Source organism: Eupeodes corollae, chromosome 1 (genome assembly GCF_945859685.1).
Source record: "Eupeodes corollae chromosome 1, idEupCoro1.1, whole genome shotgun sequence".
NCBI lineage: Eukaryota > Metazoa > Arthropoda > Insecta > Diptera > Syrphidae > Eupeodes > Eupeodes corollae.
The window spans coordinates 145,347,529-145,367,324 of record NC_079147.1 but is presented as its reverse complement, the minus strand read 5'-3'; the positions used below and the strand labels follow the sequence as shown (position 1 = coordinate 145,367,324).

Here is a 19,796-nt window from a genome sequence, read left to right as displayed (position 1 = left end):
TCGTATTTAAATTAGGTGTAGCAAAACCTGTAAAAAGTCTATTTTCCTTAAAACACTTTGCCTACCCACAATCTTTATGATGTTTATCTTATATTTTATTACTTACGAAGAACCTAGGAGCAACACAAAGATGACATACACCGAAAACTTACAGAGAAATTTTATTTACAACATCAAAGGCAATGATGATGGTTTTTTACTTCCGGATTTGAAAACCAAAAAAATCAATACACATCATTAGACGCTCAAGGCCAAATACAAGGGTATGTACAGTTTATCTCACAAGGATTTTTATTTTGTGTTGTTTTGTTTTATTTTTCAGTTATTTTTATTGAAAAAAAGCAAGACAAACTTTGAAAAAATACAATTTTTAATAAAATATGTGCATTAGGCTGATTCAAAGAATCTGTCATTGATTATTATCAGGTATGACATATACAACTAAGATAACAGGTTCTTAAAAGTCAAAAATTCCCATTGAATTTCTATGGAAAATAGAAAAAGTCGATAAGCGACATCTAAGTGGCGAACATTTAATTAATGTTATGAACCTTTAAAAGACAGCTTAGTTTTACAAATGTCAAATGTCAGCTTTTTCAAACTAAGGCAGTCTTTTATAAAAACGATAGGGTTAAATGGTTGTATCTTTGTATTGTAATCTTTTTAATTTCAAAATTTAAATTTAGAATCACAAAATTTATATATTCAATACAATCTTTAAGTCGAATTCTATATGTTAAGATTGTTAATTTTTTGACAGAAAAATACATTTTGTTTGAAAAGAAATTTAAAGCTGTTCTTCCAATCGTCTTATTCCAGGAAAATTACAATCAATTCATTCACGTACCTTCACACAAGTATTCGTAAAACAATGATGTCTATTCAAAAAAAAAGGAATACAAAATGCAAGTAGGTAAAGACCTTTACCTTCACAAAGCTACATTCATTTAAGTAAAAATGAAATAAAAAGAAAAACAAAAGGAATAGGCAATAACTTGAACTTGACAATGACTATATAAATGTACATACGCCCTTAAGAGACCTTGAATGCTTTGTTGAAGTTCATATGTATTTGACAGGATCACAGTTTAAGATTATGACCTATTCCTTGTTTCAGGGGTAATCAAGTCATAATTATTTATGCGATTGATGTGAATTTTGCATTTACAAGAATTTTTTAATTTCGGTACATCACACTGTCGGCATAGAGATGAAGAAGAACAATTCTTTCATTTTAAGAAAAAAGTCTCGTAATAAAAATAAATGCAAACATACATATGTATCGATTATTTTTTCACCTAACTTATCGTTACCATTACATTGCCTTAGAAATTTTAACCAACTACGTCAAATTGCATAGCACATAACACACAAATGCTCGTCAATTTTGACATTTGAAGCAAATGATTATTGTTTATACACCTGTTCGCTTTTAATTATCTTTTTGACTTTTTTTGTTAACACTTCATTTGTCAACTTGCTTACCTACCGATCAACTGGAAATTTGGTTTTGAAAAGTTTGAGTCAGTTTTTACGAACTACAATTAGACTTCATTAATAAAGGATTTTCTTGAAAAAAATGACAGTTTTCAATTTTAATATGTTGTTGAATTGTGAATGATTCCATTTTTATTAATGGTGTAGTTTTTACATGTAAAAAGTCAAAAGATGACACCTTCCAAAGTGACAGCTGCCTAAACAGTGGGTTATGAGTTTACGCAATAAATAACACAACTCTACGAACACGTCCATCGAGTTTTAAGAATGGATCAAACGTAACAACGTCAAAAATTTAAAACTCGAAAATTTATTTCGATACTCGAATACGAGTAAAATTTCTGTATGCAGTGATACTACTGCAGATGTTGTATTTGTTATTCATATAAATGTCAACTGTACTACGTATGACTTTAAAAAAAAACACTCCTATTGTATTTTTAACAAACGTTCTTTTTGACACAAGAGAATGTGACATGCAACAACTCACATTACCCCCCGAATCAATGTTTCGCGTTCTACTTGTTCCAGACTGGTCTTAAGTTAACAAAAATCTTCAATTCAATTCAAGGTTTGTCAGTCAAATGTCAAAATCTAGAAATTTAAAGGGATAAAATAGATGTCATTGGAAAACTTTAACTGTCAAACTTTGTTTGCACATCGCTTTTGTTTACATGTGTAAACTATTACAACCAAAAAAAAACATTGTTTCTCTTTTGTTTAATATTTGTACTACGGAAACTCTTTGTCAAGCATATAGTCATTGTGTGTGCGTTATTCTGACTAAGATGGTCAATTATTGCGGAAAAAAATATATTCGCTCACAGCGCACACAATTCAAGTTAATGACCTTGTGTGTTCTTTCCACATCATATTCATAACCTATACATAGTACAGAAATATGAATATTAAATGTACCGGGGCTGTGGATGTTATTTATTAAGCACTCCGTTTCTGTTATTTTTTTCTCATAGCTTGCTGACAACATCAGAAGTATCTGACTTAAAAAAAAAAACACATTTTTTTCTGTTTAAAGAGAAGTGATAAATATTAAAAGTGGCAATGTAGTTTATATGGATCATTATTTTTCACCGTGAATTTGTTTCCTCATTACACTTTTTGGGAACATTTCTTTTTTAGAGTTTTAATTAGCACTAACAAATAAATAATAAATTAGGTGGCGCAACAGTCCATGAAGAACCAGGGCCTAGTGTCTTACAACTCTCAACCATTTCTGTGTGCGAGTAATGTTGTCAGTGATGGAAGGGACCTATTATTAAATATGGTCGGAAGAAAGCATGCCCGATGAGTGGAATCTCAGCATAGTGTGCCCGATACATAAGAAAGGAGACCCTCTAAACTGTGCCAACTACAGAGGCATCAGGCTCCTTAATATTGCGTATAAGATCCTCTCTGCCGTATTATGTGAACGTCTGAAGCCATTCGTCAACAACCTGATTGGTCCTTATCAGTGTGGCTTCAGACCAGTAAAGTCCACTATCGACCAAATATTCACACTACGGCAGATCTTGGAGAAAAACCCAGGAGCTTCAAATCGATACCCACCTCTTTATCGATTTTAAAGCCGATATGACAGCATCTATAGGGAAGAGCTCTACCGAGCAATGTCTAGTTTTGGCATCCCTGTCAAACTTATCCGTTTGTGCACAATGACGATGGAGAATGCACGCTGCTCTATCGGAAAAGATCTAACCGATGCATTTGATGTCATAAAAGGTTTAAGACAAGGCGATGCACTGTCATGCGACTTCTTGAACATCGTTCTGGAAAGAATTGTGCAAAACTCAACCGTCAACACTAGAGACAAAATCTTCCAAAGGTCTACTACATCCAATTACTCGGATACGCAGATGATATTGACATAATTGGAAGATCAAAGCGTGATGTCAGTGGAGCGTTTTTGAGTATTGCGACGGAAGCGAAGAAGATGGGTTTAGTGGTCAATGAGGGCAAGACAAAGTATATGCTGTCATCAAAAAAGGACACTGAACGACGACGTCTTGGACAAAACGTCACCATGGAAAGCTATAACTTTGAGGTAGTTAAGGACTTTGTCTACCTTGTCACCGCTATTAATGCAGACAACGACACCAGCGCTGAAATCAAACGAAGAATAACTCTTGCAAATCGCTGCTTCTTTGGACTTAGAAAGCAATTGAGAAGTAAATTCCTCTCTCGAGCATGTAAAATCACTATATCTATAGGACACTCATCATCCCGGTTCTCATTTATGGCGCTGAGGCCTGGACCCTGTCAAAGCGTCTTAGGATGCTTCGAGAGAAAAATTCTTCGGGTGATTTTTGGTCCCGTACGCATAGATGGAGAATGGAGGAGAAGATATAACGACGAACTGTACGGGCTGTACAGCGACACTGACTAATTAGCAGAATAAATGTAAAATGGCTTAGATGGCCAGGTCATGTAGAGCGAATGGACACCAACGCTCCAGCCCGGAAGGTCTTCGAATCCAATCCCGAGGGACGGCGCAGTAGAGGAAGACCCCGACTCATGTGGCGCACCCAGGTGGGAGAGGACCTCAACCAACTTGGCGTGCGAAACTGGAGACAGCTAGCTAGGGACCGAGCTGGATGGAGACGCATGTTGGTTGAGGCCCAGGTCCGCCCCGGACTGTAGCGCCACCTTAAGTAAGTAAGTAAGTAAGTAAGTTAGTGAATTGATAACTAACAGTACTCATGTGTATTAGGCGATTTTAACCTCGGTGACATTGACTGGTGCTTAATGGAAGAAGAATGCAAATAGGGAAATCGAAAGTTTGGTTGTCGATTCACTATCTTTGCTTGATCTGTTTCAAATTAAATATTTTAAAAAAAGTCTTAGAAGAATTCTAGACCTTGTATTTATAAATAAATAAATAAAGACTTAAAATATAATGAATGTACTAAGGACCAAAAATACTCCATTTACCAAGATCGGAATTTTTGGTACGTTTCACTCTCCAAACCCCGTTTGTTTACATTGTTGTATTTGTAATTTTGACAATTACCCTATGAATAGATGTGAAATCAAACAAAGAAAACAATGCCGTGGGCTACCGGCACTTTGCAAAGCAAAAACAAAATGGAGAGGTTAATAAGTTTTTTTTTAGATTTTTCTTTTTACTTCTTTCGATGAAAAAGTCAGTTTTTAGTTTTTCAGTCATTTTGTTGATAGCTAACCAATGTACATTTTTGTCTTGAAAAAAGCATGTTCAACATCAGTTTTATATAATTTATTCACTCATTTACAGCAATCACTACGAAATCCCTTAAATGTCATAATTAACTTCGGATTATTGTATGAAAGATGCGTTCGAAGAACCATCAAGTTAAGGGTGCGAGCGCAATATATTGAATTCAAATATTTTTTTTGCAAGTAATTAAAATCTGTATCAATTCAATTAATCCAAGTATATTTATAGTTTGTTTTTAAAGATTTAAGCTTGCAACTATTTTTAAATTCCATTTTGATTAATAAATATTACATTTAAAAAAAGAGTTATAACCGAAAAATGCCTCATCCATAACATTGATGGAAGCATACATGTATTTGCTATCAAAAAAATATTCTTCAAAGGAACCCCAAAATTTAAAAAAAAATAATCAGAACGATTATAGCGAACTTGTTGAATAAATGCAGAGCAAATAAAAATGCAAATTTTGACGTTTATCACAAAATGAAAACGTCAAAAAATCGTTCTGAATTCATGAACAACTCATTCAACAGATCATGTAATCGGCATGAATGTTTATTGTTGACGTACAGAACTTTCTTTTAGTGAATTCCCACAGTTTAACTCAATATACAATTTTCATTCATTCCTTAAAAATGTTTAGTTACCAAAGTTCAAGTTTACTTATTATTGTTTGAAGGGTATGTTTAGTAAAAATGCTGATAATAATGAAAACAAATTAATGAGTTGTACGAATGTATATGTTTTTTTTTTTCATAATATAAAAAATATACTGTAGATTAATTTTTATAAATTCAGAACATAGAAGAAAATATACATAAACAATAGTTTTCAGATATAAAGCAGAGGTTAGCTTAAATTTTTACTTAACCAGTTGCAGCTCATATTGCGGTCGCAAATAATTTAAAAAAACAAAAAAAAAAACTCATAAATCATTAAATATGTATGTGGTCAATCTTATTTTATTTAATATACATTTACAACATTTATTTGGATTGAAATTAAAAAGCTATACAACTCTTCCAATTTAAGACCATGTCGGCACTTCAGATTCTGTTCGGATTGTTTCGTTTTTGAACGAAGGCCAAATCAAAGCATTTAGATGTGCCTGAGGACTAAAATGAAGCATTTTGATGGGCCGGAACACTAAATGTGAGACTGTGTTTGGTTTTTGCATCATTTCACGCAAACTTTCTCACGTTTAGTGTGCAGGAAGCTTGTAGGCAAACCGAAATGTCAGTCTGAGATTCCGATCTTGGTAATGGAGTATTTTTGCTGTGGACTTTTTTTTATTAACTAACTCGATTCACCATATTGAATTACAAGTAAATTTAAATTATGTAAATGCTGACTTCATTGCCTTAAATAATTTGGATAAATCATTTATTTGGGAAAACGTATTTCAAAAAGAAAATCACTTTCGGAAATGTACACAAATTTTTGAGGGTATAGAACTATTTGTGCCTACCTTAAAAAAGAAAAAGTCATTCAAATTGTCATGGCATAATAAAAGATTAAACAATTTAGAAAATGTCAAAAATAAAGCTGTCAAGCGTTTTAAATTAACAGGGTTCGCCGAAGATCGAAATCGGTTCCTTTGATTCAGAAGAGAATTAGACTTTCTAAACCGTTTCTTATACAAACAATATATATGTATGTACCACTGAGTCAAACATAAGAAAAAACAGTAATTCATTCTGGGTTTTTATAAACTCAAAGCGAAAAAGTACCTCCTCTTTTCCTCAGTCGATGGAATACGATAATGACAAATCTAAGGAAATACAATCTTGCCAAATTTTTTAATTTTTTTTTTAAATCTTCATTATTCCAGATGTTAGCACTATGTTCTCCAATGTTGATGCCTCGATTAATTTTGTGCCTCCACATTTATCTGTAGAAGAAGTTTTGGTTGCTTTATGCGAAATCGATATATCCAAAAAAGCCGGTCATGACAAAATACCACCTCTTCTCTTATCAAGATGCTCTTCCAATTTATGTCTTCCCTTAACAATAACAAATCTATCACATCAAGTACTTTTTTAGAGGAATGGAAAATTTCATTCATTTGTCCATGTTCTGCATTTCACTTATTGTGAATACACTTTGCGAAAGTGAATTTGGGTTTCCCACAATTCGTTATCGTGAATTGGATTTTCGAACATGCAAATGGATGTTCTGTATTTCGGTTTCTTCCAGTTTTTGATCGGATTCAAATCACATTTTTTATTTCTGCGAATTGATCTTTGATAGGTTCCTTCTGCTAGGAATCGGATGGTTGCAGCAAGTTTTTGAATTGAAGGAATCGATAAAGGTATTATAAAAGGTCCTTATTTAACTTAGAACAGTCAATCAATCGTCTTTGCTTAATCTAAAATTACAATTTATCAGAACAATTCTACACACTTCCATTGTATCAGGTAAATACAATCTTTGTCTCGCAAAATTCGTCCTTTTATTTTTTCACTTCAATTCTGCTTCTTTTTTTCACTTAAAATTTCCAATAATATTGCATCCATCGTCAAAACAACAAAAAATTTACTTCAGAAAAAAAATAAAAATGGATGATCCTTCAGTTCTGACAGTTCGAAGCAATTTCAAAGTTTTCGAAATCGATCGAATTGAAGAACACGCAATTTCATTTCACATGAAATAGAAAAGTGATTTCAATTCACTTTCGATCGAAATTTGGAACATGGGCGATTAATTCAAATTATAAAAGTGGTGCTAAGTAATTAATCAAAAATTATAGACCCATTTCAAAGCTATCTGATATTCCAAAGCTTCTAGAAAAAATCATAACTGGAAAGTTCTATTTTTTTAAAAAAAAGAGTTACTGTCGCCTTGTCAACATGCTTTTGTCAAGGGCCGCTCAACAGCCACAAACCTATGTCTCTTTACGAGTTATTGCTTAACCCAAATGGAGAAAGGTTATCAAGCGGATGTACTCTACACAGACTTCGTTAAAGTATTCGACCGAGTTCATCACGGTTTACTTATTCAAAAACGAATGTAATAGGTTGCAATAGCTCATTTCTAAGTTGGTCGGAATCGTATTTTTCAAATAGAAAGCAGGTTCTGGAAATAAATGGGTACTACTCAAGTCCTATTGATGTTGACTGGACCATTGCTCCTCCTTTTATTTAAAAATGATTTACCTTCAGTTTTAAAGAACGCCATTTGTCTAATGTTTGCTGACGATGTCAAAATTTATTATGCCATCCACACAATATTAGATTGCGGAAAACTTCAGATGGATATTGACTTGCCCCTTGATCGGTGCAGACACAATCACCTTTAATTAAATTTCTCCAAATGTAAAATTTTCAGTGCGACTGGATCACTAAACGTCATTAATTTTATGTACAAATTTGGAAATGATCCTCTTTTAAGAGTTGAATTGATAAAAGACCTGGGTGTACTTCTTGACGCTGATTCAGATTTTCGTGCCCATATTGACTTTATAGTTTCCAAAGGAAATTCAATGCTTGGATTCCTAAAAAGAAATGCATCTGATTTCAAAGATGTCTATACACTTAAAACGTTGTTCAATTCATTAGTGCTTCCTTATTTGGAATATTGCTCTATAATCTGGGACCCATTCTATGAGAATGGAATACTTAGAATTGAGCAAATTCAAAAAAGATTCACGCGATTTGTTTTACAAAATTTAAATTGGTCTGGCGATATGTCAAATTATATCTCCAGGTGTGCCCTGATTTATACAAAAACGCTTGAAGTCAGAAGGAACGCTCAAAAGCATAATTTTTATCAAAGATGATGAGATGTAAAATCCATTGATGAACAAATAAATCACTTCTAATACGTCACTTCTATCAAAATCAAAAAAATTGAAAAAGGATGTCGTAGATGCTTAAGACATGACAGAAGCTGACATCTTCGATAGGCAATTTTATGTGGCGGCAATTCAGCTGGTATCTTTTTCCATTCGCCTACCTTCATAATTAACAATTAAATAAACATCCATTGATTTCTCATTTTTAATAATGTGTTTAATGTTAAAAACGGCCTACATTAAAGTATTCTACATTGAAGTGGAGTACCGTTACTATTTTTACCATAAGGCTGCATACAAATTAAAATGTTAATCGTTGTTTTGTTTCATTCCTAAACAGGCTTTAACTTCCTAACGTCGAATTGCTCGAATCAAAATCAAAAGTACAAAGTAACGATTTTCTAAGTTTTAAGCTATTTACTAAGCGAATCCAACATTTTTAACATTTTTTTTCGTTTTGCTTATTAGTAAATTGCTAATTCCGTTTTATTAAAAGACGGACACCCAAACATGTCCAAGCAGTGACAGTTTGTGAAAACAAACAAAGGGAACAAAATCAAACGGACCTATTTGTTGCAATTCTCAACTATAGACTCGACTATTCGATCCAATGCTCTTATAAGATTAATTGACAGATGCTATTTGGATTTAGCAAATTGTGAACAGTTAAAGTAGCCATTCCGTGATTTTGACTTTAGACAAAATAAATACATCGTAAAATCTTAAAATCTTAGTAAATTGCTAATTATTAAATTAAACGGTGTTCCGGAAATAACAATTCGACTGTTAACAGTCAAACATTTCATCTTCAAATGTCGATTCTCGATTTATTCGAGAAAATATGCGTCAAGACAAGGTGTAATGGTCATCTTCTGATGAGCCCAACCATTACATTAGGGCGAAACGCATATTTGAACACCATGCTGGTTTATTTTTATATTCATTTTTCATGATTTTAAACCATATTTATTAAAAATGCTAAAAATAAATACTAAATCTTTTAAAAACTTAACAAAATTAGTTTTGGACTAAAAACTAAACAAAAATAGCATGAAACAAAATTAGGTTTCAACCCAAGACTTCTAGAATGACAGTCCAATTACGCCTTGGGAACTATGAAAGAAAGAAAGATATTGATTTCAATTTTTTTTTTATAAATATTTCGTTGAGCTTTTAGAAAAATCGATCGACAGGCTGGAACGGATGGGAAGTTATCAGTGTGAGTCGCATTCAAACCTTGTTTTTCGTTTTATTTCTTTGTGTAAGTAGGAGTTGACACTTGCACCACACTACCATCATTTTCGTTCGTTTAAAAACTGTTCTGTCATTCGAATTAAAAAATCCGATTTAAAAATTGAAACATTAGATCAATTGCAAATTTACTTTTGATTCCACCACTTATTCTATTATTTCTATCTTGAAATTGAAATGTTTTATAATTGCTTTGAATTTACCATACAAAATATACTCCCCACGATTTGTTTTGACATTCTTAATGTCAAATAAAATTGTTTAAATCGATTTTGTTTGTTTGTCTTGTTTATAAAATAAAACAAAAGTGTTTAAATTTAAAAAAATTAAATGCGGAAATCAATATTTCTATTTTGATAGCGAATAAATAAAGAAATTAAAAGAAGTCATTTTTATTAAGGTGAATTATTCAGAACATTTTAATTATTTTATGCCATTTTCGTTTTTTTGTTTTAATTTTCTTTTCTTTCTTTTTTTTTGTGAAGCGGAAAATATCTTTAGATTATTTCAGATTGCTATGTTTGTCATCGACGACCGACGTAGTCTTTCATTTTTAAGGTCCCCTTGAACTAACAAAGGCCAGAATTTGCTTTGTGTTGAAACACCACCACACCACACAATTTACAGACTATACAGACAAAACGACAATGATTTTGTTCGTAAATAATTTGCCAATCCCCTCGGATTTTGTTGTTTTTTTTTCATTTAAATTTGATTTTCCTCGTTTTATAAATTTTTTTTTTCTACGAAAAAATCAGAAAATAGAATTTGGCATTTGGCCAAGTTTACGAGATTCGTTCAGAGAAGAAAATCAGATTTATTTTGTTGTTTTCTTTAATTTTTTTTTTCTTTAGTGCGCATCTTAACCAGGAGTGTAACTATAGCCCCGGCAACTTTTGAATACAAATACCTAGACTATAAACGAAATAATGAGCAATTCTGTAGTTGAAATGTTATAAAAATAGAGAAGAAATAGCGCGGGGGCTAAGGAAGAGTTTGATCGGTAGGACGATTACAAAACAACATAATATTTTTTCTGTAGTTGTATACGATGAACATGCATAGAAATACATACAATTTAAACATCACTTTTCTATTCACTTCCCTAAATAAAACTGAAAAAAAATCTCAGGGAGTTATTTCGAAAATGCATTTTTTTATTGAGCTTATGATGACACAGTTTTCTTCTTGTTTCCACCCCACTCGAGAGGAAATGTTTATAGTAAAGTCTTGAAAGAAAAAAAATATTTTTTGAAAATCGTTGATTCTGTAAGGCTATTTATTAAGGGATTGGATTGCAATTCGATTATGAAACAAGATAAAATATATATTTTCCAGTTTTTTTAACCACGCCTTCACATTCTTTTAACTTCAAGAAAATTACCACTTCTGTAAATAATGATCTTCTAAATTATCTAGCTGAGTTACTATGAAGAAAACGTCTTAAATTGACGTATGAAGGTTCAGAGCACCAAGCAAAACTGTAAAACACAAATAGAATATAAAAGTTTTTAATAAAGGTTATTCATTTCGTGGTTTCAAGTTGGCAAATAACTTTATTATGAAATGTTATTTTCGTTATAAATGTAGATACCTGTGTGTAATGAATAGTTATCGAGCAATCTAGTACAATTATCTGTCATTTTCTTATCAGCTAGTCGAATTGATTTTCACTCGCAAGAAAAATATAAAAACTATTGTATTTTAAATTTTATTTTTACTAAATTTATTTTTTTAGGTTAAATTTAAACAAAATCAATTCCGGAAAATATTGCGGAATTGATGTCTTGGCATCATGATTTGGCGGAAAAGAAAACGTACATAAAAAAGAAACTTGACAGGCTACTAGAAGATGAAGAGCGAAATATGTCAATTAAAGAGAGACTACTATATAAAAGAAGAAAAACATAAAGCTTTTCTTCTGCAACTCAATGTAAGTCAATTGAAAATTAAAACTTAGCAGTTGGAAAGCCACTTAAGTGAGGGTTAACTAAAAAGACTGCTGGTCAATAATTTCAATAATTTTTCGCTATATTAATACTATGTGTAGCAATCCTTTCTGTCAAAAATAAAACTAATAAAGGGTGATTTTTTTGAGGTTAGGATTTTCATGCATTAGTATTTGACAGATCACGCGGGATTTCAGATATGGTGTCAAAAAGAAAGATGCTCAGTATGCTTTGACATTTCATCATGAATAGACTTACTAACGAGCAACGCTTGCAAATCATTGAATTTTATTACCAAAATCAGTGTTCGGTTCGAAATGTGTTTCGCGCTTTACGTCCGATTTATGGTCTACATAATCGACCAAGTGAGCAAACAATTAATGCGATTGTGACCAAGTTTCGCACTCAGTTTATTTATTGGACATTAAACCAGCCACACGAATGCATACAGTGCGTACAGAAGAGAATATTGCGTCTGTTTCTTAGAGTGTTGCTGAAGACCGTGAAATGTCGATTCGTCGCCGTTCGCAGCAATTGGGTTTATGTTATTCGACCACATGGAAGATTTTACGCAAAGATCTTGGTGTAAAACCGTATAAAATACAGCTCGTGCAAGAACTGAAGCCGAACGATCTGCCACAACGTCGAATTTTCAGTGAATGGGACCTAGAAAAGTTGGCAGAAAATCCGCTTTTTTATCGACAAATTTTGTTCAGCGATGAGGCTCATTTCTGGTTGAATGGCTACGTAAATAAGCAAAATTGCCGCATTTGGAGTGAAGAGCAACCAGAAGCCGTTCAAGAACTGCCCATGCATCCCGAAAAATGCACTGTTTGGTGTGGTTTGTACACTGGTGGAATCATTGGACCGTATTTTTTTAAAGATGCTGTTGGACGCAACGTTACGGTGAATGGCGATCGCTATCGTTCAATGCTAACAAACTTTTTGTTGCCAAAAATGGAAGAACTGAACTTGGTTGACATGTGGTTTCAACAAGATGGCGCTACATGCCACACAGCTCGCGATTCTATGGCCATTTTGAGGGAAAACTTCGGAGAACAATTCATCTCAAGGAATGGACCGGTAAGTTGGCCACCAAGATCATGCGATTTGACGCCTTTAGACTATTTTTTGTGGGGCTACGTCAAGTCTAAAGTCTACACAAATAAGCCAGCAACTATTCCAGCTTTGGAAGACAACATTTCCGAAGAAATTCGGGCTATTCCGGCCGAAATGCTCGAAAAAGTTACCCAAATTTGGACTTTCCGAATGGACCACCTAAGACGCAGCCGCGGTCAACATTTAAATGAAAATATTTTCAAAAAGTAAATGTCATGGACCAATCTAACGTTTCAAATAAATAATCGATGAGATTTTGCAAATTTTATGCGTTTTTTAAAAAAAAAAAAGTTCTCAAGCTCTTAAAAAATCACCGTTTACAAACAAATTTCATCTGTCAAACAATAAAGTTATAGTTACTACAATTTAAAAAAAGGAAACGATACGTTACACTCCGAATGCCATCACACTGATCTGAAATAGTCACTCATTTATTTGACCACTGATGGGATTAACTAACTCGGCCACAGTTTAATTTAGTTGTTAAAATTAGTTTTGACATTTTCTTTTAGTTTTCATAAATATTTTTTCTATATTTTACACGAGGAAATAAGATTCCTAAGATAGCGTTTGAAAAGTTTTTCTTAATCTACGGCCTTCAACGGTTGGTACACTTGATTGCTAAAAACTCAATATTTTTGGACTTAGATTATCGATTTCGCCACCTAGCGTCGCGTTGTATAATAACATTTACATAAGAACTGTGTTTCGGTGGTTTTCTTTTCTGGATCTAAAAAGATACTCAAATATCAAATTCAAAATTGCCCTTCTTTTTCTGTTATTAATATCATCAGACATTTTCCACAGGGACTAGTTATAGCACATCATTTTTTTATTCCTGCCAAACTGATACGTCTTATCAGAATGCTCTCTGAAAGAAGCTTAACAAACATCTTCAAAAGCACCAGCGGATTATAAAAAGGCGACGAGCTGTCAGGTAGCTGCTTCAAATATATTTTTGAGAAATTGCAAATGGAATGGCTTTTAACTTGACAACTGATGTCAACAGACCACCATCTTTCAAAAATCCACATAGTACCTTGAATAAAATGTTGACTTCGACATTATGGAAAGAACCAAACAAACAGTAACGGTTGCCTTTTTCATAGTCGAGTGTGAAGCGAAATATTAAACGCTAAGCCAGAAAGAACAAGAAGCAGAGGCAGATTTCATCAAGAGTTGACCTAGTTCAGATACACTCATAGCCGAAATGATAATCAAAACTAAAAACAGCGAGCTAGAGATCGAATAAGCTGGCCGAACCTAATACTTGAGGCCCAAACACACCCCGAGTTGTTGTGCCAATTAAAGTAAAGTAACGTAAAAGAGCCGACCTGTAGGATCCGCTGTACACATTGCGGCAACAAATCCGTTGACAGTTTATGTGCAAAACGGATTGAGGTAACCCATTGCGTTGTTTTGACAGCTAAGTTGTCAAAAATTTAAGTTGTCAAATTAATTGTTAGGTTTCTTTTAGTTAAATTATGTTCAATTTCTCACTTTACAAATTTAAAAAACTTTATTCGATCTGAAGGAAACAAAAAAATAGGTTTTACTGCCGTATAAAACGCATTTTTCAAAGAAAGTGGTTTTTAAGAGCAGGGATAGATAAAACACTTTAAATTGGTCACAACTAGACTGAAGCGAACAAACCTCATCATAACTTCGGAGCACAGCGATGCACCATGTTATCGAACATGCCTAATATTGACAACTGATGTCAACAAACCTGCCGGATAGAAAAGTTTAAAGTTCTGCTACTTTTTGGTTGTGTATCTGAAAAGCGTTGATTATGGTCTCTTTTGACGAGAACGTGTTTAACATTGACATACTATACATGGACTGCTAGTGGTGTGAATTTTCAATACAAAATTTGAATAAAAATGGTTCCACTTCAAATTAGCTACACTAGCCCTTTCAGGCACAGTGGCAAAAAAAGTTATAAAATATTTAGCGACATCTGTTTGTATTTAGTTGAGATAAGCTTTTTCTGACATAGAAAGTACTGACATCTAGTATAATTTGTTGAAGACAACTGATGCCATGTTTTTTTTTTTGCTGTGAGCAGTGCTGTCGTTTTGAAAATTTCAAGAGTAGTATTTTTCTATCATTTTGGGGGAGAATTTTCTTAAATTGAGGAGTAAAACAAAAAAACAAAAAACACATGCTTGGCCCATGAACAAAATTAAAAACTGAAAATAAAAATGTCCAAATTCGAAGTTAATTGGCAATTGCGAAGGTTAATGTTCCGAAAACAGACAAATAGAAGGATATAATGTCGTACCAAATTTTTGCTTTCACTGCTTAAAGGCCAACATTTTAAAATAATATAGTTGAAATAAATAGTTTAAATTCATAACTTTTTTTTATTAAATAAGAAATTGACAATTGAAATTATATTTTACATAAACATACATGTTTGAATATTCAAGAATAAATTAAAGTCATTATTGTAAATTCGATGTTTCATATTTTCAGTCCCAATCATTAAGGGGTCAATTATAGCTACCATTGAAATCGATCAAGACGTGTTTCCCTTTGATTAGAAATGAAAATTATATGATCATCCATCGGAAAACACACAAAGAATTTGTTTTTTGAGAAAAATTTCGCATTTATTTTTCTCTACAACGGAAGGAAATTCATTTTCCTGAACAGCTAATACTTTATGTTCAATGGTGAAACGAATCGTTCCACTGATTTGTGTTAAAATTTCACACAATTCCAATGATAGATTTCTATCAGTAAAATTTTTCGGTGGATTTCAATCGGAAAATTTTTTCAATGACAGAAATGTTTAAGGATAGCTATAAACGACCTGTCAAAAAAATTCTAATGTTTGTTTTCAATGATGAAAACCAATGATAGCTATAAGTGCTGCCTTTGCAAATCATTGTAGATTTGTTATTCTCGATTAAAGTTTTCGATGGCTCCCATTTTTCTGTGAAATAATTTTTAAGGAGTTCCTTAGCAGTTAGTAGGGCATTTACCGTTTCTACCTTGAGTGAATTTCTTTTTTTTTTTATCTTTTATAAGGATTATATCTGAAAATTTTCTTTTTGCTGTTGCACTATTATTGGGGCATTATATTTAAAATTTTGGTTTTTATTGTAAACCAAATACAAATTTCTTTTCCGTTTTAGAGTAGCAGTTGACTCTGAAAATAGTAAAATACTACTATAGTAGCAAAAACGACAGCAGTGGATGTGGGTATTAAATGTTACACAATTTTTCCGCATAGCCCTCTTTGCGCTAGTGTTTAGTCCGTTAAAAGTGGAACCATCGTGAAGTTGGCTACTAGCAGTCCATGTATAGTATGTCAATGGTGTTTAATTAATCGAGCTGTCAGTTCTATACGTAGACGCAAAGCATGCGACTCATTCTATTGGTCCGCCCCTTAAGTGTTCAGAGCTTCGAAGTCACATTATTAAGAATGAGCCTTCTAAGTAAAAACGCTGAAGTCTAATAACGATAAATAAAAAGTAAATAAAAACGTGAACAAAAACTGTATTTGTCACATCAGGCATTTTTACATTTTTTAACATCAACCATTACTGTATGAATTTAATGTAAATAATTAAATGTATTTTTGTACAATATGACAGTTACTTTTGAAGTATTTTTGAAAGAGGCAGAGCACGTTATTTGTACGTTTTCTCTTAAGGGCCTAATACACGATAAATATAACTTTTTAATTCTACTTGGCATTCTTGATACTTTACAGAAAAAGGCGTCAATATTACTTGATAATAATAATTGATCGTGCGTGAAGGGCCCTCTTGTCATTCTTCATTATGACTAAAATAAAACTCGTTCAATAACCATGCAGTTCTATCAATGCATAAAAGTGAGAGTTAATGTTGTTTTTTCAATTATCTATTGCAACATCTTATAAAAACGTAACATCTTAAAAAAAAAACACCCAATCGAAAAATTAAAAAAAACTCACCTTAAACTTCAATGTTCTCGCAATTAATCTAACACTTCCGACATTCGAAGAGCGTGATGCATCATTTAAGTAAATATCTTATCGTATTTCCACACTTTACACCCCAGACAACATCGACTATTATTTATCAATAAAAACGAGAAACGCAAAAAACGAAACAAATATCGAACAAAAACAAAACCTAACGCAACGAAAATAACGTGCTATTTGCAGCTTTAATAAAAAATGCAATAACCTTTGTTATCGCGGAATAAATAATAATTTATCAATCATCTGATGCAATTCGTATGCGAAATAGCTTGAATTTATTCTCATTCGCCAATTCACGCTTCGTATGAATAACTGTTTTGAATTAAAAAGCCAAACGCGAGGCAGGTTTTTGTTACGTATTTATGCTTTTTAAAAAAATCGAGAATTTTAATATTTGAAAATGCGTTTAGATGTCGCTATTCTACTTTGATCGCCACAATTGAAATTAGATCGCCCGAGCCTGATGTTAGTTCGGCATTATTCATCTACAAACATTGCGCGCTCGTGTAGATTATATTGTTGCACATAATTAATACAAATAAAGCTAACCGTGTGGAAACAGCGAACAACTGAAGAATATTATTGAGACACTCAACAGGAAATTATACGAATGAAGTACATTTTTTTAATACAATCGAATTCGAATTTTAAAAAAAGAATGTGCGAACCAAACCAGACCGTATGGAATGTGAATGGACACTGGAAAGTACAAAGAAATACAATGAGCAATATAAGCGTTTGCTTCCAAAAAAATATAAAATTAAGATGATACAGTTGTTCCCAGTTAATTACTTTTTATAAACAAAGTGGACCAAAACCCTTAACAATTTGACACGCTGTCAAATAATTCGTGAGGTGGTTGGTGGGTGACAGATTTTGCATTGCTTTGTGTTAACTGGGAGACCCTAATCAAAACATAGATTTTGACAATATTAATCTTGAAATGGGCAACAATGACCTTATTTTAATTTTATAATCTAGATTTGATAGATTTTTGTATTTTTTACTTTTCATGGTAACTGACAAAAATAGATTAATAAGCCTTGTTTTTCACGAAACTAAACCAATTGTCAAAAATCGTTCCGAGAAAGAATTCAATTTCAAGTGTTTTAAGATCCAACTATAATAGACTTAACTGAGGTTAAGCTAATGTCAAAATCGAACAAATAGCTTGCAAAAGTTATTGTTAAAACTGAAAGTAACCATAATGAATTTTGGTTACTTAAGCACATATAAAACTTACTGGTTACTCAAGCAAATGACAAACTTCAACTGTCACAATAAGAGAATTAAATGAGCAAAGCAAGATAAAAAAATGCTACCCTGCAGTGTTCGTCTATAAATTGCAATAGAAAGAAAAATGGCTTCTTTTTTGACACGTTCGTTAAAATTAAAGAACTGGACGATCAGCATTTCTTTATTTACACAAGCATCTTTTTTTTGTACAGATAACTTATTTCTCTCACAAAACTTATTGAATTGGATACGAAATCGTATTCAGATAAATTTGTTATTTTTATTTACTAAAAGCTAACGTCACTAGAAATTGACATTATTTATAAAAGACAATCACATGTAAACCTGGATTTCGGCCCAATTTAATGACAATTAAGGCCCAACTATAATAGGCATAAGCTAGCATATGCGCGCATAAGTAAACGTGCGAATACAAAGAATCTCAATACGAGTGAACATAATGGAGTCTAGCTCTGTTTCGTTCAATTTTTCTCAGTTTCGTTAACTTAAGCACACTTAAGCAAGAGCGATCCTAGTCGCTCGCCGCATAAGTACAATCTGACATACCTATAGATAATTTCGCAAACTTAAGTGAATTTTCTTTGGGTTTTTGACATAAGCTTATGTTTGCTTATGCCTATTATAGTTGGGCCTTTACTTAATTTGACGAAAGTCAACGAAACTTAATAACATTAGGTGGAACTTCTATTACGGTATAAAAAACAGTTTATTGGCTCGTTCGCTCAAGCTGGGTTACGTCTATTTTAGTTGGGCCTTTAGATAAGGTAAGGTATTTCTATCTATCAAAACCAAATGTCATGTCGGCTCCGCGATACTTCAAAAGCTGTTTGTACGAGTAGTTTATGACATTTCTTAATTGATTCAACTGTCAAAATTTGAATACAAGTTTAAAAGATCGACTTTTGTCGTTTCAAAAGTAGCTTTTCCAAACATTTCCATAAAATTTACTCGTGTAAACTTCAATATTATATATCGTGATAAGTTTGATCAATATCTCAAAATACTTTCACTGTCATAGAGCAAGTAAATAAATCGGAATTAGTTTCAAGAAAAAACAAAACAATATTGTAATAAACTTCAAGTATTGCATCATTTAGTTGGAAAAAAGCAACATTATGTGAAAGAGTGAGTTATTGTAGTTTTACAAAAGTATTAAAAATATGAATCTTAATATTTATTTCTTAGTACCTTTTATAAAATGTAATTATTTTGTCTATCCGCATATTTTTAAGGAAGGCGTCAAAGGGTATTGCGCAGCTAATAATCGCGCATTTTGTTGTTGCTGCAGAAAGTTATCCACATTGTTAGTATCACTGTCAAACTGCCATATGTAATACCCACGATGACAGTTTGTATGATGTAATTGTTACAGGAGTGACAGTTAACAGGGTGATCAACTTCGTTCGTGTTTTAGTCATTTTTAAGTGTTCTATTTGTATATATCGAAAGTAAGTTGTTTGTTTACTTGTTTTGTTTTTATTTTTAATTCGAAATGTTTTTATATGATCATAAACCGGAAAGGAAGCAGCACTTAAAAAAAAACAAAACAAAATTCCCAATGCATTATACGAATGCAAAAATAGGTATTTCAGAAAAAAAGGAACTCCTAATTTAGTATTTATATTTATCCGGTTTTTGAATTCAAAATAAATAAATTGAATTAATTTTTACCACGTGCCTGAATGATATGCGTCACTAACTAAATCTCTCAGGTTAATTGTAAAACGTGGGAAAAACATC

The 19,796-nt window shown here is 32.5% G+C and overlaps 1 protein-coding gene across 3 annotated transcripts in view; it reads right to left on the bottom strand.

Annotated features, from left to right (window-relative positions):
- LOC129943378 (protein fem-1 homolog CG6966) overlaps positions 1 to 19,796 on the bottom strand; it is a 115,862-nt gene that overhangs the window by 49,273 nt on the left and 46,793 nt on the right. Inside the window, exon 1 of one of the 3 annotated variants that reach the window (XM_056052773.1) lies at positions 16,770 to 17,049. The exons of the other annotated variants lie outside the window; for them this stretch is intronic. The gene's annotated coding sequence lies outside the window, so the exon portion shown is untranslated. Of the gene's footprint in view, positions 1 to 16,769; positions 17,050 to 19,796 lie in introns of those variants that run through there. 3 annotated transcript variants of the gene reach the window in all.